The 27,913-nt window shown below is 29.7% G+C and overlaps 1 protein-coding gene across 7 annotated transcripts in view; it reads left to right on the top strand.

Annotated features, from left to right (window-relative positions):
- The window catches only part of LOC129983710 (uncharacterized), a 599,516-nt gene that overhangs the window by 399,486 nt on the left and 172,117 nt on the right, over window positions 1-27,913 (top strand). Inside the window, exon 1 of one of the 7 annotated variants that reach the window (XM_056093307.1) lies at window positions 7,789-7,859. The exons of the other annotated variants lie outside the window; for them this stretch is intronic. The gene's annotated coding sequence lies outside the window, so the exon portion shown is untranslated. Of the gene's footprint in view, window positions 1-7,788; window positions 7,860-27,913 lie in introns of those variants that run through there. 7 annotated transcript variants of the gene reach the window in all.

Raw genomic sequence — 27,913 nt, 5'->3', positions numbered from 1 at the left:
TACAAAATGGAGAGAGTTATATTGATAAATTTCGGTACATTGATTTAATATCAATTTTGTAGACACCTCTCAAATTTTGAGGCAGATACAATGAAGGATTGACATTCTGCCGGTCTGTAGTGTCAGATACATGTAACGGGATAATAAAAAAAGCAATTACTTATAATTTCGTTTTAGTCAGGATTTTGTGACAACAAGAGTCGTTTTGTGTCGAATTTTCGTTTCAATCGGTTGAGAAAAACATGCCTAAAACACAAAATCGATTTTTGTAAACTATGAACGTATACCAGGAATTCATTGCCACATAACTCGCCAAAGGGGACACAATGAATGCAGTAAAAATGCTAAATTCACGCGAAAAATCAATATTTCGTAACTATTGTACGCCAGTGCCCTGCAAGGCGTTCTCTAGTGTGACAATTCTATTAGAGAGTATGCAAAAAAGTTTTGGGGTGACCACCCCCGCTGCTTCTGTATAGACACTTTTTTATTTCGTCTAACGTTGCAAATAGAATTTGTTAGGGTTTTTTTGTCGTTTTTTTCCAAATACTTTTTTTTTGTTTTTGTGTCGTGTGATTATTTTAAGCCAAATTTTTGTGCAGTAGCTTCTGAGGGTAAAGACCTCTGAGCACCGAGGACAGAAGTCTGACTTCTAGCTCAAATGAAGATAGCACACACACACTCGCTCGCACAACCCCTTTTTTACAAGGGGATGCTCATTCACGCACCTCACAGAGAGAACACAAGGAAGAGAACAACCATGCCCGAACCAGGACTCGAACCCGGAAAGCCTATGATCACGGGAAAGACGCGCTACCCCTACCCCGGCTTTAGTTTAGTTGTTTTACTCTATAACCCTATACACGGATTCATAAATAACATATAGTACGCAAACGATCAAGGATTTAAAAAAAATGAGTTCAGTTTCTAAAATTATATGGCGAAGCTAAATATAAAACTCTCTATATTGTGAAATATACGAGAAAGTAGAACTGGGAATATTTCGATTAGTTTATTATTTTTTTGCCATCCATTATTCAGTTTCATAAATTCAACTGGCTCTTATAGTGTCTGACCGGCATAACTGAATAAACTTTGACATTTTCGTGGTTAAAGTTGCTTCAGTCCAGCATGACGGTGAGAACTTTGATTCAGAAACTTGTGTCAGTTTAAAATGCTTGTTCGGGTAACAGTTTGGAACATGTAGTTGGATATGTCTTGAAATGCCTAGTTAAATGTGCTCCTTATCGCTGGCTCCTCACCGATCCTTCGTTCATTACAATGTTTATTTCATTTTAACTAAGAGTTGTATTTTGACCTTGGATTAAGTTAGGGAATTGCTAATAGCCCGGAATTATAAATCTACGGTGAAGAAATGAGTAACTGAAGTAATATGAATCGCTAGAAAGACTGACATAAAAACTTAGGTCATTACCACTTGGAAAACAACTAATCTTGAAGTAACTAAACTCGGAAATATATTTCTATTTTATCGTAGATAAATAATGATAATGCTGTACGGAAAAAAAAGTTTGGATTTTTTTTAGCAAGTTAAAATTTTCCTCCTATTTTTGATGCAATTTAATCTTTAATATCAAATAAGTCCCAAAACTGTTTTTACCTTTTGCTTACCTTATGACTTGAATATTCTGACCTATTAATCATTTGCCATTCTTGTTTGATAAACATTATTACAAAAAATCCCATAACAACAAGAACTACTGCATTAATTTTTCAGAAATTAAAACCAATTACTTACAACCTTTTTTTTTTTTTTTTTTTTTTTTAATTTTCATTATCACTAAAATAAATCTAGAAACTCACGAACGTCTATAACTGTACATCTTATTACTTTTCCTATAGCAAAGAGTTAAAGAGATGAATGAAAAAGTTACTTAAAAACATTTTCATAAGAATTATAGAAATAAAATCATTTCAACGAATTATTGCACGTAACAAAAAGAATAAAAAAATTACCTAATTAAAAATCTTTCCGTTTTTTTATGTTGTATTATGGATTGAGAAAAATGAGAAATATTAATGAATAAAATATTTAACCCCTGGGCCACTTTGATTTTTTTAATTATCTAATTAGATTATATTTTCGATTTCAAGATTTGCTGTCTTACTGATGTAGTTATGAATTCATTGAATACTTGAGATGTTTGAGGATTATAGATAATTTTTGGATTGAATTACAGCGCCTTCGAATGATTTAATTTCTGTTTATAAGTTTGAAAAGCGATAATTTGTTGCTCATAAGACGCAGAGGCATGACGATTAAAGGATTAATAGGTTTTCAAAGGTAAAAGATTAGGATTACAAAAGAAAGGATGAAACGAACCCCAAAGTATTTCTTTCAAGTATTTTAAATTTCTTATTCCTATGAAGGTACCAATTCACTTGAAGACGCAGTCACATGATAAAAGTTCCCTGCACATGTAATTATTCGGCTGCAAATTACTATTACCATGATGTGATGACACATTACAATATTATAAATTACTCGGAAAATGCCTTGTAAAATTGAAAATTAAGTTAGCTCTGAGCACTAGCTGTGTACTACGAAATCATAAATAAAAAAATATTTATAATCACGTGATACACGTCAAACGCTTCATACGAATTTTATTTAGGCCTGTATTCATACGCATGTTGCAGATGATATAATTTAATAGGACATGCTAAATGAACTTGTTAGCAATGTTGGTTGACATGCGCAATGACATACAAAATATGACCATAGCATTCAATGTAGAGATTTCATTAAATACACTTATTAATGCAATTAATGTTACATTGATATTATGCAATTAATGCAGTGCAATTAATGTTATATTGATAAAATGAGCTTGATCCAATAAAAGAATAAAACAGTGTAAAATACAAAGTACAATTAAAAAGTACGAAATGCAGTGCGCTAACTGAAAAAAAAAATGAATAAGATGGGATCGGTCTATTACAAATCGCTGCGCTTCCAAATGAAAAAGTATATATATATATATATATATATATATATATATATATATATATATATATATATATATATATATATATATATATATATATATATATATATATATATATTACAAAATAAAATAGAAGAAAATCGTTTTTCGTATTCAATATGCCAAGATAGCAATTTTATATTAATTTTAAAACTTATAAATGTTTGAATTTCATCATAATAATGGCAACTTTAATACAGATGGTGCATCGAATTAAATCTAAAAAAAAAAAATTATTACAAGGGTTGTTTAAACGAAAGGGTGCGAAACGAACACTGTGGGTATAAATGAAGACTTTATTCACAGTGTACACCATAGGCCTGAGCAAAACAATCCCATTGAAATCACCGATCCCCGAGCCGAAAGATTCCTTGCTCCCAGCATTCCTGTGGCCGTGACGAAACCCAGTCCTTCACAGTCTTCACGCCTTTGAGTTCGCCGTCCGAGTTGAAGCGCTTTCCTTTCAGATGTTTTTTCAGGGGACCCAACACATGTAAATCGCAGGGTGACATGTCCGGGCTGTAGGATGGATGGTCGAGATGCTCCCGCTTGAACTTCCCCAGTTCCACGTGTGTAACCCTGGAAACGTGTAGACGCGTGTTATCATGGAGCAGAACCATATTCTCCGTGAGTAGCCCCGGTCTTTTATTATTGATGGACCTGTGTAGTCTTCGGAGTGTCTCATAGTACACATCGGAGTTAATGGTTCTTCTGTGCTCGAGGAATTCAACAAGCAGCGGACCTTGAACGGTGAACTCAAGGACGCTGTGAAGGAATGGGTCTCGTCACGCCCACAGGAATTTTGGGAACAAGGAATCCTTCGACTTCTTAATCAATGGGATCGTTGTGCTGAGGCCTATGGTGTATACTGTGAATAAAGTCTTCATTTATACCCACTGTGTTCGTTTTGTACCTTTTCGTTTGAACTCTCCTTGTATTATTACAATGGGTGAGAAGGATAAAAAAAATTTGTTTGGTTTTAAATTAACTTGCATTTTTATTATATTTTTTGGATATTGGAAAGTTAACAGAGATTTTCATCTACACTTGAGGAAAATATGCGCCAAATTTGATCAAGATCGTATGAAAGCAAAGTGAATACGATAATTATAAAACGAAAAGAGCCAGATGAATGAAATTCGGAACACAGATTGATCATTTTGTAGATCCAATCAAATTTGGAACTAAATCTTTCGAAAGATTGACAGTCTATTTGTGTTTTTGTGACTCTTTCCAACTCTGGTTTCAATCGATCGGGAAAAAAGGCGTCCAGAATACAGATTCGATGTTTTAATTATTGGTTGATATTGTGCGAATGAAATAAATTCATATAAAACAAACAAATATAATTATTTGTATGAAACATCAATGATAGTTTTTAAAAACCTAAACTGATTACAATGGAATATATTTTGGAATTATGAACAAAAAACGTAGATAATAATTGGAGGCTACCTATAAAAAATGTATTCAAAATACTTTTACAAAAAAACTAAAATTTGTAAAAGATTGCTTTCAGCTGCTATTGGCTTTTTTTTCAACAAAGTAGTGATAAATGATAAAATAAGAAAAAGTGGAGTCGTCACCATTATTGAAAAGTAATTACCAAAACAACACAAAAGGATTTGAACAATGAATAAATAAAAGAATATGGCTAAAGTCGATATACTTTATCGGAAACATCTCGTTTGGGTACTGAAGTCTTAGTTTTCTGATACTTGCGTTCCCGATTTACTGAAAAAAATTGTAATCAAAAATAGGGGGGGGACGTAACATCAAACCATTAAATAATTCTGGCTACTATCCTGTTGAAGATTATTACCCTAAAGTAACCGTAACCTAAGATAATTTACATGTTTGAGAGGATTTTAATTAAATAATAATAACTGATTGTCTGTAATAAAATTATATGCATACTAATTTTAATAAAAACTATACGCCGGGATAGATAACCTGGTTGGTAGGACATTGGATTCACATCCATTGGGTTGGAAGACTCTCCGTGTGTGTGGTGGCTGGCGCACATATAAATCTGTCGTGGCCACAAAGTCCTCCATGTCGAGAGTAATACCACTGGAGGTACTAGTTCAGAGGTGATCGTTCTCTGATTCAGATCTAAATTACGATCTGTGGATGAGTGAATGAAATGCATGAATGAAGTCTGCCCAGTAAAAAGGGCTGTGACGCGTGAGTAGCTAAGACGTACTCTTGGTCCTAGATGGCACTATTGAAAAACAAGAGACTCTCACTCTGCTTAAAATCGCTGACTTCGTCAGCGGACTTGTCAATGACAAGTGCCATTAGAAAAAACAATAATAAAAACTATCTTTAAAAACATGCATTTTTTAATAACAATATCACAAATTAGAATGCTTTTCATTTTTATTATATTTTTACATTTAGTCTTTAATTTATAATTGCTCTCAATCTTATAATTTAACATTATACTTTGTTACCAGTTTTTATTCTATTTGTTCTCAAATGATGCCACTCGAATGATATCAAAATTTAATTACAGGAATTGATTAAATGATAATTGTTCTGGAAATATTAAAATAGTGCATTATTACTGTGGACACTAAACAACAAAATTTCATAACTCTTACTCGTCATGAAGTGAGTAAAAAATTGATAAAAAAATTCAAGCTTTATAAACATGGAAACAAATATTTATTTTATTCCTTTTCTTTCTCCAGCATTTAAAAACTGAAAAACGTGCATTTCTTCATTTAGCGCTGATAAACTGGCTCGTAGCTACATAGGTTAGCGTACTTTATAGAACATTTACTTAATAAAATTTCGATATAGTTTAAGGTCGAAATCAAAATATTAAGAAAAAGCATAATGTCATTACTTTAACCCGTTGAAATGAAATGACGAGTCCAACTTGTTATGATATTTCATGAGTAAACTGACAATGACAATACTGCATCCACCAGAGAGTATTGAAAATGGATGTCTTTTTAAAAAATCTTATTAATGAAAAGAAAAGAAAAATCCTTAAATTTCTATATGAATCTCAACTTTCTAAAGTAAGAAAATTTAATTGCTGTCTGATTAATACTGACTGGGAATCAATTATACTTCAAAGAATTAATAAAAAAATTTAATGAATTTATTGTTTATACTTAGTTTGTGATTATTATTATGTATCTAATAAGTTAACTTTCTCTTTTTCTGTCTCCAAAGAGGCACCCTAATTCACGAGATTAGAAGCTTCCGGTATAGTGGTTGGTTTACCCTGCCTTATTGGGCAAAGCAATATTTTGGGATCGACTTACAACCATAACGCTGACGAGGCGTACCTCCTACAGGGAGTTTTAAAACCATAGCCGGCGATGATCATAATGATTCAACCACCATTACTGTCACACCGTCTCCGTTTCCGTTTGCCAAACTATTAGTATATGAATTTAAATTTAAATGCTTTTATTGAAATGATGATATAAAATTAATGTTTGTATTCTTAAAAATATGATATATCGAAAAATAAATCGACGAAATATCTTACCTTTTTTTTACGATTTGAAAATTGGGAGGAAAAGTTTCCAACAGAAAATTAATTAGAACTGTGCTTGATAATCACGTAACAAAAGGCTTTCCTATATATATATATATATACATATAATATATAATTTCACAAGTTTTGTATTTCCTTAGGGCATAAAATTTCACAGATGGCAAGACTTTTGAAAACTTTTTAACCATGACTCTAGTGTCTTTGAGATGGGTGTCAGACTGAAAATAAATAAGAACATTAATTCAAGCAGCCTGCGAAGATTTTTGTCATTTTCAATTTGGTTCCAGGGCGCTAAATTAATTAAAACTAATTAAAGTGAATCCTGTTGTGCGAAAGAAAAAAGGAAAAGAAAAATATACTATCTTTCAGCAAATTCTGTCTTCTGATGACAAAATTTCAAAATGGTTTACCATTTTTTTAAAATTTGGAAGGAATAAAAATTAAGCTCCCTGAGGGAAATTCAATTTGAATTGTTCGACTAGAATTTTCTTTGAGAAGCAAAATTACTAGATGCAGAAATAAAACGAATGAAATTGTTTTATAAAAATATTCATTATTTAAGCATTATTTTAAGCCGCGTGAAGTGATTTTCAATTTTCAGAATTAAATAAATGAAAAAATAAAGTGAATGTTTTATCCATTTAATAATTTAAGATTTCTGAAACCAATAAATTTAATAAACACAATTTTTAAAAACACGTTTTTATTCGTGCAATAAAAAATAAAAGTTTTATTTCAAATATTTTCTACTTTTTAGTTTTTAATTTATGATTCATTATTGTTATTATGGAATTCGATGATCCATTGTTTCTGAAATTAACAAGTTTTTATTTTCAATGGCAAACTTTTTTATACATTTCCACTAAACACTATAATAAAACATTTAACATCATGAAGTTTTTTACTATTTCCCTATCACGTTTCAAATATCGTCTGCTTCTTTTTCTATATTAAAAACTAATTCTTTCTAGGTAATAAAGAGCTATAAACACTGTACTAAAAAGAATATTAATAATAAGAGTTTTGATCGTAACTGTAATCATAAAACGGCTGTAATTTCTCAATTGATATATTCCCAGGGACTGCCAAATGTTAACCGCATATCTGTGATCGCGGATGCTTCAATTATTGATTCGAAAACGTTTGGAGAGAAATCCGGCTGCAGAGTTAAGTTAATCATCCATGGAATTTTCAGAGCATGCGCACAACGTAGCAGCAGGTCACGAGGAGATGCAAACTATCATTCTGTTCAATGATCTTGTCTAATTGAGGAGGCTGTGCTATTGTAATCGAATCCGTTTCAAACACTTGTCTGTTTATCAAGATTCTTAGTAAGTTGAAGCCCTACTGGTAATGTAAATAAATCTCAGAGTAGTGTATTTAATGGTATATTACATGCAAACGTCCAATAGTTTGGTTAATTCGTTGCGAGTTGTAAGCTAAATGCTTTATTGCATTATTGTATAAATTGCGTAAAAACATAATTATGTTTACTGAAGTCACATTTTATTTTTAGAAAAAATGTTAGCCATAATACATTTTTTTTTAAATTTTTTTTTAAATTCACTTTTTGAACTGTGTTATTAGGATTAATTATTAGGAACTGTGTTATTAGGATTTTCGAACTGTGTTATTAGGACTGTGTTATAGGAACTGCGTTACGGACATTGAAAACAATATTACACATGTTAGCAAAAATGATGATATTTTCAAAGCTTTTTATTTTACATATTTGAAATTAAATAAACCAAATCGTTTGTTATTTTTTAATGGAACTGAAAGAGGATTGTTTAACATATGTTAAATAGTTATATACTAGTGTTTGTTGTAAACATGATGATTTTTTATGACAAATAATATCAGATTGAAAGCAAAATTAGAAACAATGTTACTAAATACTTATGGAAAGATGATTGATTCGCTGACTGCGTAACTTTAAAATCACTATTTAGATGCGTTGATGGCAAATAAGTTAAATATTTTTCAAAATGAATTGATACTATACGTTACACGATAATAATATGATATAATAAAAATCTATAATCGTAAAAATAAACACTCTAAACTTTAAAAATATGGGATGCAATAGAAAATGGACCGATTACTAACTCGCGGGAATCGCGCGGATAAGCAGCTGGAGGTTTAAAACAGTTCTTGGCGTCTTTGTAAACAAGATGGTGTTTATAAAAGGAAACAAGTTCAAAGTTTATATTGGAACTGTCTGCCACATTTTATTTATCAATTCCTCATTTTATCATTATGTAACTTTTATTTTTACTTGGTGCAAAATTATTGCAATACAGATCCAAAATAAATTCTGTAAATATTATTATTTTCGTATTATTTGATTCTTTAACTAGCTTAAACTCTTAATATTATTAATTAAAATTTTATTCAGAGTAAATGTGGCTGGGAGGGCTAGTATCAAAAATAAAATGATTTGTCAAGAATTACTAGAGTAAATAGAGCTTTAGAAGTAATAATCTCTTATCCGATAACTTATTCTGGTTTTGGCTGCATTAAATTAATATTTCATTTTGAGTCTACTCAATGGGCTCTAATGAGATAAGCCTGGTGATTTTGAGCTGTTGATTGGTGAAAAGAACGAAACAAATGTTTGCACTCCTGTTCCAAACATCCAGAGTATACCGTCGAGGGATTTAGATGCAGCATGCATGATAAATCTGAATTTCAATGAAATTTCTCAATCTGCAAACCTGCAAATACAAGAAAACGCTACTACGTTATTTTTTGTTTAAAAAAATAAATTTCGCCGATTTTATTAAGAAAAGGTTTTTTCGAAAATGCACTTATTTATCCGTCCGTCTTAAAAGTACTATTATGAATTTATTTATTTTCTTTTAAAATTTTATTAATATCGAATACCCCTTAAATGAATTTTATTAAAAGTAAGCGGCAAATACAATTGTAACTGAAGCTTCCCAAAATCCTATTTTTGAAACACCAGATTCTAACTCGAAAACTTGCATTGAATTAACGCAGCCAAACCGAACACATTTTCAACTTGATGTTGATTGTTAAAAAAAAAAGCTAAAATCCCCTTGGGCAAACTTTAACGTATACTATGTAATCATCATTTCAAAAAATTTCAAAATGTTATGAGCATAAAAAAATACGTAATCATGAAATTCTTAACACATTTGATGCCTGTAATTAAGGCCACTATCGAATAAGATTCTTACTTATTTGATCTCTTTTTAATTGTAGTGGAGAAGAAAATATTAATTAGATAATATGTATGAATCACAGGCGATTCACGTACTGAGCAGCGTGTTAAAACAAGGAAGTGTAAACTAAAGTAGGCTTGGTCTACTCGCATGAAGTTCTACGTTGACAGAGAACTTTTTCTATCACGCGAATGCGAGTGACACGGCACTCAATGTTAACTATCGTACGAGCCAGTTATTCGTGCATCGAATTGTAGCGTTTTTTCGATATGATACGCTACAAATCTTTATTAAAATAGGAAACCCATAAATATTTCGAATATTTCATGAATAGTTAATCATAATGACAACGAGTTCCCTCAATAGAAAGTATCTAATGAAATTATATCTTCTATAGAAGATAGATAATGAAAAATAAATTAGTCGCAAAAATAGCCCTAGTATAGCTTTAAAACGGAACGTTAATATAACTAAACTAAACGAAACGAAAAATAAATTAGCAAAAGTATTAAAGAGTTAAAATTTAACGGATAAAAGGCATTCGCTGATACTAATAAATTTTATTTAAAAGAACTGGATGACATGAAATATCTTTAAAATTTTATCTAAACGACAAACAAATATTTTCAAAGATTAATTTAATATGCTTTACCGAGTTTAGAAATTTTCGCAACGCCTATTGCAGTGCTTCGAAAATATTTTCTAAAAAAACTAGTACAAACTAATTTGTTGTTTTCGTTTATCTATTGAAATATTTAAAATCATTTTGAAAAAAATCCAAAAAAACACTAACTAAATTGGCTGTAAAAATTAAATAAAAGTGAAGGAGTTAAAAGAAAAAAAAAAAGGGGGGGTGCTTCCAATTTCCAATTAATTGTAAACTTTCAGCAAAACAGTTCAGGTAACGAGTCAGACAATTTACGCAAGGTAATTTTCCTCCAACACAAACAGTTTTTGTCTTGCTTTGTTTTATTTTGGCTTCCGTACAAAACTCAAATTACGTAATGAAGAAACTACAAAATTTTATCTTTAGATCCTAGTGGGTGTTCTAACTGACAGGGCCGTTTCTCAGCCAAATATATGGTGAACGGTGCGAGTGCCACCAACTGTAATTAAACTGTATAAATGAGATAAATTAAAAGGGATCTTTTTTTATTAACTGTTAAAAACAAAGCTTTTTTTTATTTGCTATTCCTCTACACTTATACATCATAAAAGAAACAAGTTATTACAAATATTAACTAAAAATTTCAATTGATTATTGATTAAAATTAAAATTATAGTTTTTTTTAAATATATAAATAACTATCCATTATAGAGAAAGAATATACTTCTATGCTTCTAATTCGTATTTTCCAAAAAAATGCTGTTTTCTTTATAAAATAGCCATAAATAGTATTCTTTTATCAATAATTTATAGTAAACAATATTTTGTCATTAAATTATACAAATAAATGGTAATTTAGAATGAATCTCATTAAAGACTATCAAAAATAGATTTATTTTATTTCCTTTGAATTTGCTGCAAATGTTAAACATATTTGTTTCAAATATTAAGCATAAAATTCAAATAGTTTTTTTTACAGTAAGTTTCTTTATTGAGAGAGATCTGTTTGAATTTTATAAAATATCTACTTATTTGTATTGTCAAAATGATTATTTATTCGTAAAACAGCAACAAAAAAATATTTTTTTAAAAATATTTTGATAAAAATATCTTTGTTATAATAAATTGTATTCATCAAGCAATTGTTAAATGTTTTTTCATCAATTTCTAAATTTTGAAAAAAAAAATTCTTTTGTGCCTTGAAAATTTGTAGATAATGAATTCGAATAACTTTTTTTTTTCAAATATAAAATTGATTTTCAACAAATTACACGTCTTTAAAACCAACTTCATCAACTTTCAGTGTTGCAATCTGCAAACGATAAATGAAGATAATTATCAACCAACCAGCTGCGTGTTATTAAAAAAAACAGAGAGAATTGATTTTCAATTTTGTAAAAGTAATTCATTTCTTTCAATGTGCCTTTTGTTCGCTATTATACACCTAGCTCGCTAAAGACCAAATTCTTGGAACATTTCACGTCTGTTAAAATTAATGCATGCTGCGTGCATCTTATTTTCTTTCCCCCAGAAAAACCCGGAAACATCACCGATGGCGTGATTTCTTCTTCTTTGTACAAAAATCTACCTTTTTACATGGCAGCGTTTTGCTAAAACACGCAAATTCTGAATCAGGTTTTTAGAATCGAAACATTTATGTTCACAGATGCTTGTTCAGAACCACGGCCAGCGAGTTATAATTAGAAAAGTCTTTTTTTTTTTTTTTTTCATGTGATGGTTGGCATCAGTTAAACTCGGTTTCGACTTGGTCTCATTTCGGAAATTCGATTGTTAGGCTTAGTTATTAATAGGGAACAATAGGCCTTAATTCAACTGATATTTAATTGGAAGAATTGCGCCATTTAGTAATTGGTTCTCATCTGGGAATAGACTTTCGCTTAGATAAATGTCTTTAGAGAATTGGTACATTTTCCGGAACAGCGATGTGATACATTTTCAAGTGAATTGTTTGAATTGAAAGGGAACAATCAAATTAAGGCTTTTAGAATGTTGCGTGCTAATTTTGTAATTCTTAAACATAACATTTATTATAAAGCTTCTGAAGGTTGGCATAAAATAAAGTACTTGTAAGTAACAAATATTTTTAGATTTGGTGATTTTTCTGAAAAAAGTGATTATATTAAGGTTGATGGAGTTTATTTGGTGACGAATCATTTATAATTCAATTGTGTCAAACATATGGTGAGAGTTAATAATATTTTCGAATTTTATTTCTAAATTGAGTCATTTTCCAGGACCTGTCAATTTGTAAAATCTGCTAAAAGTAGTCGCATGTTAAAATAGAATCTAAAAGTTGTTTAAGAATCGGATCAAAAAATAAAAGTCAATTTTTATAAAGGTAAAAAGATGGAAGAATAAAGAATGCCTTTATGAAAAAATGCCTCACAATTTGATGCGGAGAGAATGAAAGCAGCGAATGCTTTAATTATTAAATAATGGGCATTCTATTAAAATACCTGCGTCCTATCCAAGGGGTAGCGCGTCTTCTCAGTAACTTGGGCGTCCCGGGTTAGAGTCCTGGTTCGAGTAATGGTTTTTCTTCACCCTGTGTTCTATCTGAGAGGTGAGTTTCATCTTCATATGAGCTAGAAGTCAGATTTCTGCCCTCGGGTGCTCAGGGATCTTTACCCTCAGAAGCTACTACACCTCCCTTTCCATGGTAATGCATCATATTATTAAAATGTGAAGAACCGTCATAAGACATTGATATATTGTATATCGGAGTGTGGGTTTCCCCAACAGCAAATGTTTGTGTGAGCATTGTGTGGTCAATTCTTCATCTGGAAAGAATTGTGTCAAGTTTCCTACTAGACAAACAAGGCAAACAGTCGATTAGGTGTTTAATTTGTTTTAAGTTTATTTGCATTAAAAGTTCAAATACATTACCAAAATGTTACTATTTTTTTTTATCTTAGCTATTCTTGATTTTAAGAACTTAATAAAATTTATTTTCTTAAGTTTTTTGAAGAAATTTGACTGGCTTATTTAGTTGATTAGTTTCTTTGAGTGCGTTAAAAAAAGTTCACTTGAGACGGATAAGAGACAATAAGGAAAAAAAACATTTCCTTTTTATAAAATGCAGAATAATAAAAAATGAATTTGTAATTTAACAAAACAATTCAAAGATGTAGATATGGAAGAAAAGCAACACCAAAACTGAATTTTTTTCGGAAAAAAAAACACAAAATAAAGACTCCTGTGATTTATTATTTACGTAATAATCAAATCATACAATTTTTCTCTGGAATCAATCGACTTTGGTCTGGGATCAAACTTGCGAACTTGTCCAATATTAATCTAACTGAATTATTCTAGAACTTCCTTATTGGAATCTAATACACAAATATCACAAATTTTCGTAAAAATTAATAGCATCTTCTACTGTTCCATGTTATTTTTCGAAAGACATAATTTTTCAAAAAATTAATATAAATTTATGGAATTTTAAAACTTCAAACTAAAAAAAAAAAATTGAGAAAACTAAGATTAGAATTTTCCACTTTTTAAGATGATTTTTGTGCCAATAACTCTATATGACGAGGTTTTTGTGATTGGAAAAACTATTCGAAAACAATTTGTCACTGTCAAGTTTAAGATCAATTTATCACTTCTAAATGGCGAAGTTAAGAAACTTTTTCACATAGAGTTTCAATAATGGAAATAACGGAAAACTTTAATAAATTTAATTTGCAGCTTAAAATAATTTTTTTTATATTTCCTATTCCAAGATTTTTTAATATTATTCAAAGAGAAAATTGATTTTCATTTTTATTTTGCTTGCAAATCAATGTAATAGTCTTGCATTTATTTAAATATATAGCGTCATTTTTATTTTTAAAAAAGTTTAATATCTGCAATAGTTAATCTTTTCTTCTTCTGTACGGAATAAATTATATTTTGCAATGATTTAAAAGTCAAAAAAGGCGATAGTAAGCTATGACTTAAAGGTATTCAAAAAAATATTGTCAGATTCTTTGAGCACATACCATTACTATTGCTAATGGAAATTTTCAATAAAGGGCCTGCGCTTTCGTTCTATTTGAGCTAAGCGTTACAATAAAGAATTCTTTAGAATTTCAATTTTAAACCTTTATTCCTTCGTCTAAAAGTAAAATTGCGTTTTATTGATGCTATTTTCGTAAAAGAAATAGTTTTGTTATTTTTCTCTCCATATAATTCTTTTTCTTTTTCTTTTTTCGAAGAAACCTTTTATAAATAATGAAAAAGGAAAAGGCGACTAATGCAAAATAATTTATTTTAATGTATGAAGAAGACCAAAAGAAAAGATATTTAAACGAATAATTTAAATTAAATTGCATCAATTTTTAATAAAAATATAAAGTCGTCTGCTATTACTATATTACGAATTTGAATAGAAATAGAAATATAAATAAAACATTCTTCAAAGAGTTAATTGTTTCGGATGTTTCGATTATTTCTGTCATAGATAATATTTAATTATCCTTTTATTTTTTTCTATATTATTACTTGCATCATTTCTAAATTAAATATTAAACAAATAGCAGAGTAAATTTTAACATTTATTTACATAAAGCTTTAAAAATATGACTTTTTTCTTTTTAATTCGGTAAGGAAAATATTGCTTGTGATTGACCGCATTTTAATATAAATGAATATTTAAAAAGAACTAAATACAATTATACAAAGAGAAAAAATATTCTTCTGTTTTATATATTACCAGGTAAAAATAAAAATGGTAGGAAAAGTTCATTTTTTTTAACTTCAGATTCTAATTATCATATATAAACATGATAGTTTTAGTAGAAGGTCGGTGGCATCGACAAAAATGCATGAGTAAGGTATAAGGATCTTTAATATCTTCAAACTAACAGAACTGCTCAGTATTTGCTAAGTAATCATTTAAGAAAAAAAATCAATTATTAATCAATTATAAATCAGTTATGATTAAACCGAGACTTTTATAATTATGTTGGTATTTTAATTATTAGTTTGTAGAGTTGCAGAATTAGCAGAAATTCTTCTGGTAACCAAATGCAATCGGTCCCACCTATTTGATCCATAGATTATTTGGAATATCGTTTTTTTGTTTTGTGCAAAAGTTGAAAGAAACCAGACTAAATATTTTATATACTTAATTGGGATAGAATTCGTCGAGACCATAAAAGATATATTTCCGAAAATGTTCTGTCCAATTGTGAAAACACAGTAAACAAATGTCAGTAAATGATTAGAAATCACTTTACTGTATATCCAGACTTTTTATAGAACATTGCTGCTTTGACAACTTTCATTGCTGGTACAAGAAAACCAAAATATTGTTCTCGGTACACCATTTCGTAAGTATAAAAAATGAAGGGACAATTGTTTGAGCGGAATTTAAACTCTGTTGTTAGATACAAAGAAAATTCAATTAAAAAATTGATTTGTTGGATAAAATTAAAAGTCATCTATTTAATATAAGCTCACTGAGATATTTGACTTCAAAAATATGCCTTAACGTGTCTCTTACATCAAGGAAAACATGTGATGAACGGGCATATAGGAAAGACAAAGAAAAATTCCAAAAGATAGCAGCGAAGATCGAGGGGTGAATAAATTGAAGAAGCAATTGATTTGTATATGATATGTCTATCAAAATGATAATTCAAATACTTGTTCAGCTGATAAAAATGAAATTTATAAGGTAATAATTACATCAACAATATAGAACCCAGTCTAATTTTGGACTGAGATTGAATGAATCCATTATTTTTGGCTTGATCGTATATAGGCAATTAATACAGTTTACCTGCGTCATTAGAATAAATTATTTTTGTGTGCCTCTCAAAATTTAATAGCTCCAATTTCAAATTTTTTCCTGTTGCCCAATACCGAAAGCCGCATTCAAATGACTCATTTAGCAGTTCTTTAGTTGAACTTTCCAAACGAGGATAAACCCATTCTGCATTGATAAATGATGTGATCTCGATGCCTCATTCTATAGTTTACATTCCCTGGCAAATACATTCATTTCATAATTTCATTTCTCTGTAATAGGCATGACTTGGAAGCATTTAAAAAATTACTAAAATATCCTCAAATAATTTTAATCGTGGCAAGCAAAATTAAAACAAAAAATGGAATAAATTATTTCTGAATCTAACCACGACTCCAATCATCATTGTAACTTATCTTATAACTTAAAAAACAACACTTTAAGAATATGAAATTTGATATATTATTTTCAGATTAAAATTATAAATCGACATCTATCAATAAAATGTGTTCTAAATTAAAAATGTATATTCCATTCAGTGCAACATACGAGAACGTAACCATAGAACGCGCCGTTGTCATTTTTATCAGAAATCCGAGGGGAGAATATCTCAATGGATTCGAAAGCCTGAAATCTAAACACAAAATTGCAAGAATGTATTTTCTTAATCGATACATTTTCTTTTTGAGAATTATCATTCAAATATATCCAGCCTATATCTAAGTTAGCTCACGTCTACAGAGAATACCAACCTAATAGATCCTGAAAAAAGTGCAATTTCGTCAAACAATATGACTAGCTTTCAAACTTAAACGAATAAAACGGAAAACATAAGTTTCCTAAAAAAAACTCATCGCTTCAAAAGTAAATTGCTTAGTTTCCAATTTAAAATCCGTGCATATTTTAACAGCTGCGTTTTCTGTACCGTGTCATTTTTTAACCGATGCAACAACGTTAACTTTTTCAACTAACCTCCGGGACACTGAGTTTATTATTATGGTAAGTATCCATCGACTCAAATTTGAATTAGGTCCTCAGACTGGAGTGTTCAACAAATTCCTAGAGATCTAAATTCAGAATAAATCGCAAGCTCCGTTGACTGATGCTATGAATTATTCAGTGGCGTGTAAAAGAGATATTGTCATGGTACCCATCCGGGCGTTGCTGACGAGGCACAGAATGAATTTAAACTTTCAAGATGACGGCGGCGTCCAGATTAATGTGTGCACACCCAGCTGATGAGTGTATAGTAATTAATGACTAATAAGAAATCTCATGACTGTTTCGAACATGAGAAGTCATTATTTATAGTTGTCGTTCGCAGAAATTGTCATAATGTCGAATGAAATGAGTTTCCATTTACAGTTAAATCTAGACATGTTAGATTTCGACGATCTGCATTTCTGAAAATTGGAATAAGGGAATGAATGTTCTAAAACTGAAGAGTAGAGGAAGATCATCAAAAGATCTCTTGCATAAATATAATTTAATATCTTCATAATCTTTAACTATAATTATTGTACATAATAATTACAGTTGATAAGTGCGCCAATAACAGATTTGTTCTGGGATTAATGAAAACATTATTATGGGACTTCTCGTATAATAAACTGGACAATTTAGTCTAATATTTCATCACAAGTTTTATTTAATCAGCATGTTAATTAGTTATTTAAGGTTAGTAATTTTGTGAACAGAGTTCTTATTTTTATTTTCTCGTAAAGAGATATAGAAAAAGTATTGTAATCATCAAAATATTTGAATTCGAGATATTAAAATTCGAAAAATATATACTTGGCATTATGTCTGTCTGTCTTATATGAAAACGATAACTCAAAAACGTTTTGAGCAAGACGGCTGAAATTTGGAATATGTAATTACTATTAAATTTGTAAATGTTTATCAAATTTGGAATGGAATCCATTCACAAGAAATCTGTCTATCTGGTTGTTCGTATACAAGTGAATTCAAAAACTACAAAACGCAAAGATATATAAAATAAATAATAAGGCAAAGGCAAATAAACTTTCATACACAAGTTAAGCTTCTACGATATAGATACTTATCAAATTATGAAGCAAATTCGCCTAACAATTGACTGTTTGTTGGTCTGCGCTTTCGCTTAAATGTAAACTCAATAACTCATGAACTCAATGATGACGTCGTGTCCGCGTTACCACGGAAAGAAGGTGCAGTAGCTTCTGAGGGTAAAGACCCCTGAACACCCGAGGGCAGAAGTCTGACTTCTAGCTCATATGAAGACGAAACTCACACATTCGCTTCCACGACCCCTTTTTACAGGGGGGAACATTCACACACCTCACATATAGAACACAGATGAGGAACAACCATGGCCGAATAGGGATTCGAACCTGGGACGCCCAGATCACGGGGAAGATGAGCTACCCCTATGCAAGGACGCCGGTTCATAAACTCACTACTTAAATCAATGAAATTCGATATGGGATTTTGAGATTCTAACTGTAGTTTTGTGTCAAATTTTTTTATCAGTCGGCTTGCAAAATGGCGTACAGAACACATATTTCACGATAGATTCAGTAAAAATACAAGTCATGCTAAATATCTATATTTCGCAGCCATCGTTTGCCAATGCTATGCAAAGAATTCGCGGCCTTACCCAAGGTCCACAATTTTATGAGAAGAATAGAACATGTGAGAATGTTTAAAGGAGACTAATCCCGTTGGTTATTTTTTATTATAACACATGATCCGCATCCTTGGATAACATTATTTAAGCAGATGGTTAATGTTTATTATCGATAACAATAACTAAGTGAATGCTATGAAACATATAGGAAATCTATAGCAATTATATTCGATAAAATGTTAAAATTATTCTAATATTCTTTTAATACGAAAAATTTATATTTTTTACACATTTATTTACCAGATAGTCTAATGTTGTCTTGTTAATTGACTTGCTGCAGCCCTTCCTCAGCTCTGCAGCTCTAGGCAACTACTTAGTCGGAAATCCATCACTTGGATCTATCCATCAAAGTGGATTCTATAATAAAGTCATTAACTGATATGAAAGATAGATCTTTTTCCTCAAATGAACTGCGAACGGCAATACAAAAAAAACTGATGATAAAAGTGCCTTTTTTATTAGATTATAATACCGAAATATTTGCGAATGGCTGTAGTTAAGACCACATTTTCGAGTTATTTAACAAATGCTTTTGTATTGTGACATAAGCGTTGCAAATGCTTCAGTCAGAATGCCTCATGTTTGGTCACATGAACTAATGAGAACGGAAACGCATCAAATTAATGATTTCACTGATAGGAGAGCTAGAGGCAATGGTCAAAGTTCAGACATCTGCGTCTATTAAATGAATGGAATAGATCGCGGAGATAAGGAATAGGCCAAATGATACTAATTTCGGGGATTGGCATGATTTGTTATATTTTCACACATCAAATAGAAAAATTGTCATAGAGGACTGAATTCATTGTAGATGAACTAAAATTCTTGAAGTCCTGAATTAAAAATTGAATAAAAGACATCAGGTGAGCCATTACTAAAAGTGCACCAAACATTAAAACTAATATTAATAAATTTTATTTTTATATTTTTAATAGAAACAATGTCTGCTTTAGAATTTTTCTCTAAAGAGACCGTAGGAAACTTTTAATTTTTTGAAGTATTTTCATGGTTCTATTTGATAGCCGAAACCCTTTTGAACATATTAAGGTATTGTACATGTCTGTACGTTAATTAGTTTAAAGACTAGTTAAAAACATGGTCACTTTTGACTTTTCACTCAGAATCATGAAGATCAGTGGTTTTTGATTTTGGTATTCGTAAATTGAAAAGTCTGATAAAGGATTTTTTACTCTAAAGTCATTTTTCTCAGTGCTATATTTTCAAAGATTGCGCGCACGCATGATTAAACAAAAATGGTTCATTACATCAATATGAAATTCTGCAGGTATTCTTAAAGATATATAATGAACAAAACATGTTAAAAGCAAAGCATTATTGGGTATATTTTTTTTTCAGTTCTTGCTAATATGCTGAAATGTTTTTTAAAGCGTTATTATGTTTTAACAACATAAGTAAAATAACTCCAATAAATCTATTAAAATATCATTTTGCATGATCATCAAGTTATGCTCTATGAAAGTAAATTGGTGTAACATTTATCAATATAAGTTGCATGTTTTCTGAAAAACCTTGCGAGCAAGCAAATTCTGTCTTCAATAATTTATACAGAACATATTTTTTTGCACATGTATCTTAATCTATTAAAATTATTTCATTAGTTAAAAATTCGTAATTATAAGATTAAATATCTGACATATCTGTGGTGAAAAAATCTATTAAGTTTACGAATTTTTTCTTACGTTAGGGAAAGTCGCATTTGACCAACTTTTGTTTATTTACGGTAGATCTGTTTACCGAGATCTGTTAATGTTTAAGCTATAGTCATTTAACTTAAAAATTGCAAAAAACTTTTATAATAAATTTATCTAAAGTGTATTTTATTTGCGTTGCCAGAAGTGTCTGATGCCATAAGAATATAAAATGTTTTTAAAAACAATGCATATATTATTAAACTTATTTTATATAAATGTTAGCACCTACTCGATACTTCGTAAAAAGTTATTATTGTCGTGTACAAACGTTCTCCTGGAAATGAAATTTTATGTACCTGAAATTTGATGCCATAAAAATATAAATTAAAAAAAACAATGCAAATATTATAGAAACTAATTTTGTCTAAATTGTTAGCACCTATTACCTACTTCTTGATTAGTTATTATTGGTAATAAAACTGCATGTGCATTTCTGTAAACTTGACGTAAAATATTGATCTGATTTGAGTGTTTACTAAATATATTAAACATATTTTCTCCCTCATATACGGAGTATACAAATAATATGCAATGTATTCGCCAAAAAAATTGAACTCGAGATTTGATGATCTCGAGGTTTTTATTCAATAAATTAAGTTATTATCACCACTATTATATATTACATTACAGCTGGTTTTAATGTGATAAATCCTCATTTTTCTGTAGAAACTGATTTAATTAAATTTATGGTCCATAATATAGCTTCTCCGAGAAAACCAACCTTGTAAGAATTCCAACAAATGCTTATACGGAATTCCCATGCCGCAAATATTCGCCGCAACAGATAAACTGATATATTATGATGCTTTAATATAGTATTATACGTGTATCCAAATTTTCTCGAATTTCTAGGCATAAATCTAAAACATGTTAGCATTTATTAAGATCAAAGGAATAATTGCGGGTTGTTTGATATTTTCTTGTTTGTGTGCATTGGTGAAAAGGAGCGAAGTTGGTCTTCCGCTTCTTTTTCTTTTAATTTTATGATAATCATAACTAATTTTCCTGAGTGCATCAAAGAGATTACTGACGTGCTAGTTGTGCTGTTTTGTTTTTGATTAACCAAATGATTATTTAACTTAATGTTCATAGATCGTAATTAATTAACACAACAATATGCATAATCAACAATGTTACAGAATTATGTGGTTTAACTTTATTAAATTGCATCCTTTGCTGGTTATTTTCTTTTCGAGATTTTAATATATGATTTAAATTTTTGAATAATGAAAATTTAAAAGTTTTAAAAAAATACCATTCTATTGGTGTGCTCAAAAGAAGAAAGAAATTTATTAAAAAAATTATATATGGCATCGTAAAAATCTTAAAGACGTTTCGAAGATCTCAGCATATGATTTAAATTTTCGATTAGCAAAGATTCAAACGTTTTTGATAAATGTTATTCTACTAAGAGGCGAGAAGTATTTTATGAAAAGAGTTTATGGAGCGAACGAAAAGGTGTAAAAACTAAGATTTCAACATATGATATAAATTTTCGATAAAAAAAAACCAAATTCTTTAGAAAAATGCTATTTTTACTGTACCAAGGAGTAAAAAGTAATTTATCAAAAAAAGTTTGAGGCAAATAAAAATATTAAATTCGTGATTGACTGATATAATTTTTCTTGCGACATTGAAATTTTATTTTTATTCCTAATGTATATTAATTAGTCTATTAAAAAATACTTTTCTTTCTTTAAATAAACATTGAGGTTTCTTTATATTATTGCTTGAACCATTTCACACTTTTATTATCATAAGGGTTTTATATTTTCGCATTAGATTTAAAAAGTTATTTTCTTTTTAACCTCGAAAAGATTTTTCTAACTTTTTTCTACCCCCAAAAGTTATTTTCTATCGTTTTTTCTACCATGTCTTAATACTATTAAAGCCATGACTTATTATTATCATGTGGGTTAATGGTCCACCAATGTGAGAATGTTATATAGATAGTTCAATGGGGATTTAACTTTTCTAGCTACCAGTCGAATGCTCTTAACCAAAGGAATGGTGGGGTCCAATGTTGATTAAAGTGATTTTTGAGTATCTGAAGCAGAATTTCTTAATAACTCCATTTGGATCATATTGTCATCCTAGGAAACTTTCAGGAGAAATTGATGCACATTTGTGTTAAACTCAGAGAAAATTTCGGAAAACAGTTTCTTGGCTGGACCACAACTAGAAATTCGTTACTCAAGTTCAATCAAACTACCAGTTTTTTTATTAGTGTTAGCTAAGAAAGCATTTAATGAATAGATCTTACTGAAGTAGAATTTCTAATTAACTCCACATGGAGAATAGTGTCATCCTAGGTGTTTTTCAGGAGAAACTGGCGCACAATTGTGTTACGATTGGAGAAAATTTCAGAAATCGACCATCTTGGTCGGACCACAACCAGAAACTCGTTACTTAAGCTTACTAGCGGTTTTGTTGGGGTTAGTTAGAAAACAATTAATGAATAGATCCTATAACTTTCTTAAACCGATTCGTGTTGCCGCACTCAAGTCATTCACTCATCAGACCGTAAAGAAGTCATCACACTAATTAGAATATAATTTCCCTTCAATAGACATCTGGTTAGGATTCAAGTCTTCGTAAATATAACACTTAATAAGAATGTGTCAAATATAAATCATAAGTCTAACAATGAGTTGTCCCAGAAGTTAATAATGCTCACACGGTACACGTCAAAAATTTTAATTGGTTGCGGATTTTCTTTATTTCTGAGAATAGAAAATTATTTTTAAAATGTATTTAAAGGGAAATAATAAATCTCAATACTAATTCGTTGAGTTAGAACACCATTTCACAATTCTAATTTTAATAAAAATATTTTCTAACTTTCTTCATTAATGGAGACGATGGTTTTTATGCATTTGTGAAGAAATATGCTTAAACTTCTTCGATATTCAATTGAATTTTAAATATAATCAGCTATTTTTATGATTAATTGATTTTCTTTCCATTTTTTTTCAGCCATTTTTATGTGAAAAATTATTTTTCATGAATCAAATGTACCGTAAATAATCCTCCATTATAAAAAAAGTCGATGAAATATTAAAGGTACATTTTTCGATAATAGTTCACTTTTCAAAGGAGCAATCTTTTTTTTAAATCAATATTTCATTAAATAAACGAAATGGTGCAGAAAGCATGAAGAAAAATTATTGTAACTTAAACATTTGTTACATCAGCGTAATAAATAAGGTTTTAGAATAATTGAACAGCTAATTGGAGTGATTAATTTAGCTACTAATATCACGCATCTTCGCTCTCTAAGTGTCTGAAAATATTCAAAGATTCTGTTTCTTTAACTTGTAAAAAATTTCAAAGTGGTTATCAATATTTTAGGATTTCTGGCGAAATATGTTTTGGATGAAGTTAAAGTAATAGTTTTTGTCTTCTTTTCGAAGAAATCAATTTTTTTGACAATTTTTTAATTGAATGTTACAAGCTCCTGTAGTGGGTTTTCCATTAGGTTAAGATTAGGCAATTACCAGGCAGGTCAAATAAAACTAGACTAGATATCAAAAGTTATCAATTTGATTAGTTATATTAGCGTCACATTTTAAAACAACATTAGAGCTAATTTGGAACAGACTCCGTAATTTTGAACCGCGTTCAAATGACGAGGATGACACCTGAGTTGGCAACTCCTTTCCGAACTTCCGCACTATACCAGAAGTTGGACATTTAGTTTCTATGGATTTAACGTGCACCAAATCCACTTGCATAGTTCTTCTTCAGTGTAACCAGGTTTCGAACCCGGAATACTCGATCTTGAAAACTAGACTTTATCGTCCGGGCACCACGGCTAAAGCTGTCAATTAGTAAACTCGTAGAAAAACCCATATTATAATCATTACGATAATATTATTAGATTATTAACTATAATGGGTCGAATTTCTATTCATATCATTGCATTCACTTCATTATTACAATATTTAGAAATGCCGAGGATCTGCTTAAATGATACCATGTATTCTCAAATCACAGTAATAAAATAAAAACATTTACATATTCACAAAGTTTCTAAAATATAAAAATGAATCTAAAATAAACAATTAATATATTGGTAAGCTTAAATTATAATGAAATATGAAACTAAATTGACCAGTTTGTTAAATAGAGGATTTGAAACCATGCACTGTTGTGGCTGCCAAATGCTTTAACCCTTTCTAGGGCCGTGGGAAGTATGCTTCCTACCAAATTTATCAATCTTTGTATGAAATTATGTAGGTTGGCGTAAGTTCTGACACATTTTTTTAGTAAGTCAGAAACTTAGATGCTTCAGTTCTTTATCTCAGACAAAATGATGTGTCTTGATTTGTTACTTAATTATTAATTAACCAAATTAATTAATCAAATTAAATTTATCTAATAAGCTAAATGAATCTCTTTTCTTATTCTAATTTCAAGCCTAAAAATATTTAAACATAATATGACTAGAAAAAAATGGCCCTTTAAAGGGTTAACTCGCAACTGACTCACTTAGTAGTACAAATATATTAGCAGTCTTGGACAGCATTCAAAAAATTATATAATACCGGTGATACAGTAAAATTATGATAAAATATAATATTCCAATTATATTGGAGATTATCATTTAATATTGTAGGCAATTTCGTGATTAGTAAAATCGATGTAGGATATTGTTTGTAAAGTCCAATATTTTACAATATTATACAATGCTTTGAACATTGTTCAGTACTTATTATATCTTTGTATTTCTGAAAGATATCTAAATCAGTATCTTTCATTATACATAAGTTGTGTTTAGATAATAAATAATGTTATTCTGAAATGTGAAATATTATATGATACTGTACAATATTTTACAGAATAATGTGCAATATCTTGTGCTATATGTATAGGGCATTCGCTGTTGTTTGAACACGTTTTGTTTCATATAATCTGTTCGTAGGCATTTAATCCGTACTTTCTCTTAAACTGGTGCATTTTATTTTAAATCTTGCAACGAAACAAATCAAATGCACAAATTATATTAAGAGCATCATTCTAATGTAATTTTGAAATCTGTATCTCCACCATGTTAGTATTGATTCACAATTCATTATAAGAGAATGTACAATGCAATGTTATATTATAAATGTAGTTTTATTCATCCCGTATTCCCACATATGGGAAGATTCAGGTAGGTTCTCGGTTCCCTAGTGGGTATAGTAATATTATGGAATCGAGTTGCCTTCGCATTCATAATGGGATGTGTTTCTACGTTACAATTAAACAATCAGTTAATAATATATTAATCATCTGTTTGGAAGTAATACGAGAACTATTTAGAGCCCTGGTCAGATAACGAGGACACTACCTGAGCTGGCATCCTTATTCTCTAATTTTCTGCACCCCTTCTGCATGAGGACATTTGATTCATGGCATCATATTTAGCGTACAACAAACCCGCATATATGACGAATCTTCCTTCGAATCCAGCCCAAAGTCGAAATGAGAAGGGTTAAGCTTCTAGGACATCATGGCCTCTTTTGGTAAAAATGGCTCTGTGGCCGGTGACCATTAGGGTTCAATTTAAGTTTCTTTCCCCATGTTTTTACAATTTATTCATCATGAAAAGAGGACACATGAAGTAAATCTATTGTGAAACTTCAAAGTATAGAAATGGAATAAATATTTTGTATTCATATCTTTTGCATGATGTTGCAACAAAAGTTAATGAAGCATTGAACTGTAGCCACATTCCTATAAATTCTTTTTTAATTACTTGATGCATAAATTTATTCGTTCATTATTTGACATGATGTCTTTCGGAATAAACCACGTGAATTTTATGAAGACAGCAGCTTATTTCTCGCTAAGTTTAATTTTAGGTTTAAATTTAATACGACGAAGCGTCTGCTTTATGCAAAGTAATATTTAATATCTCAGCGTTTCAAAAGCTGAATAGTTAGATTTACGAAATTGTTATAAAGATGCAGCGTAAGCAAGGGCTACAAACATTAAACTTAAATAACGTGTATTATCACAAACTTAAATGACGCATAATAATGCATATTATCTTTTAAATGAAAAATTATACGTATTTATTATTTTTCTTTTTTGATATATAAAAATCAATGGAATTCTCATAAACTACGCTAACTATAAGCGTTAATTACAGATTACCAAAACGAGCTACATATAATGTTTTAAAGGATGTTCTATTTATTAATAATGTCCAGTCGCCTAAGATGTAAGAAATGGTTTCTTGACGAATTCTCACTAACTATGGTTATTCTGATAATTTTACGGCTGCCCTAAAAGCCATTTATTACCATTTCTTATAGTTATTCAAGAAAGCTGAGTTTTGGCGAAGTTTTTTTCCGAGTGGCATAATTTTTATCGTGCTTGGTGAAAAATCATTAATAAGTCTTGCATAAAAACGAAACTTAACTATGAGAAAAAGAATCAAAACAAAAAAAATTCAAATGAAATCTACGATTGTAAATTTCAAGTTATCATGTGAGAACATTATTATTTTTAAGTCATTATTTGTCTTAATTTAAGTCATTAACTAGTTTAAACCGATTTGAAACAATCACGAGACTTCTCTCTATATATAAAATTTTTTAAACTTTCATTTTCAATTTTTCTAGAGTTGGACCGATTTTGAGATAAAATAGCAGCTATGATCTCATAGTTCTACGTCAATCTTTTAAAAACGCATCTGCTGTCAAAGATACGTGATAATAAATCAATACTGGTTAAAGCAGGTCAACCTTTTAAAAACGCGTCTGCTTTCAAAGAAGCATACATAATAATAATGCAATACTGGTAAAAGCAGGTAAAAAATATATGCGATTAAAAGATGATGATAAAAATTGCCATTTATGCTTTATTCATTGCCTACGCGATTTCGAGCTTCAAACTCCCTAACCAAAACAACATCATGCTCTCACATGATAAAAAAATCCCTAATCAAAATAACATTATGTTCTCACATGCTAAAAAAACCTTTCATTTATGTCACTTTAAAATGTTTCGTTTGCAAAATAAGAACATAAAATACTAAACAATTAAAAGAAAAGGTGAATATATAGAAATAAATCTTATTCTATATATTCTTATTTTTGAAATATCAAATTTATTTTTTCTAGAAAGGAGATATCTGATGTCATTTTTGAGAATTAAGTTGTCTGTAGCATTTTTTCAGTAAAAATAATATGTCACAATGGGCTTGTACAAAATAATATCTTGCTATTGAAGATTAATTGCTTTATTTATAATACAACTCTTTTTTTATAAAGTAAAATAAATGATTAACATGTAAAATAAAATAAAGTATTATTTCCAAATTACTAATGGAAATGTTATAATTCTCGGAAAATATTCTTATATCTCTGAAAATTCCTCAAGAAAAACTAGAAATATTTTCAATTTACTGAAAAAAAATGATTCCAAAAACCAAAAATATTTATCTTGCCTTTGATATTTGCA

Source organism: Argiope bruennichi, chromosome 9 (assembly GCF_947563725.1).
Source record: "Argiope bruennichi chromosome 9, qqArgBrue1.1, whole genome shotgun sequence".
In the NCBI taxonomy this organism is placed as follows: Eukaryota; Metazoa; Arthropoda; class Arachnida; order Araneae; family Araneidae; genus Argiope; species Argiope bruennichi.
Note: the sequence above shows the minus strand (reverse complement) of the source record. Positions and strands in the feature narration are given on the sequence as shown.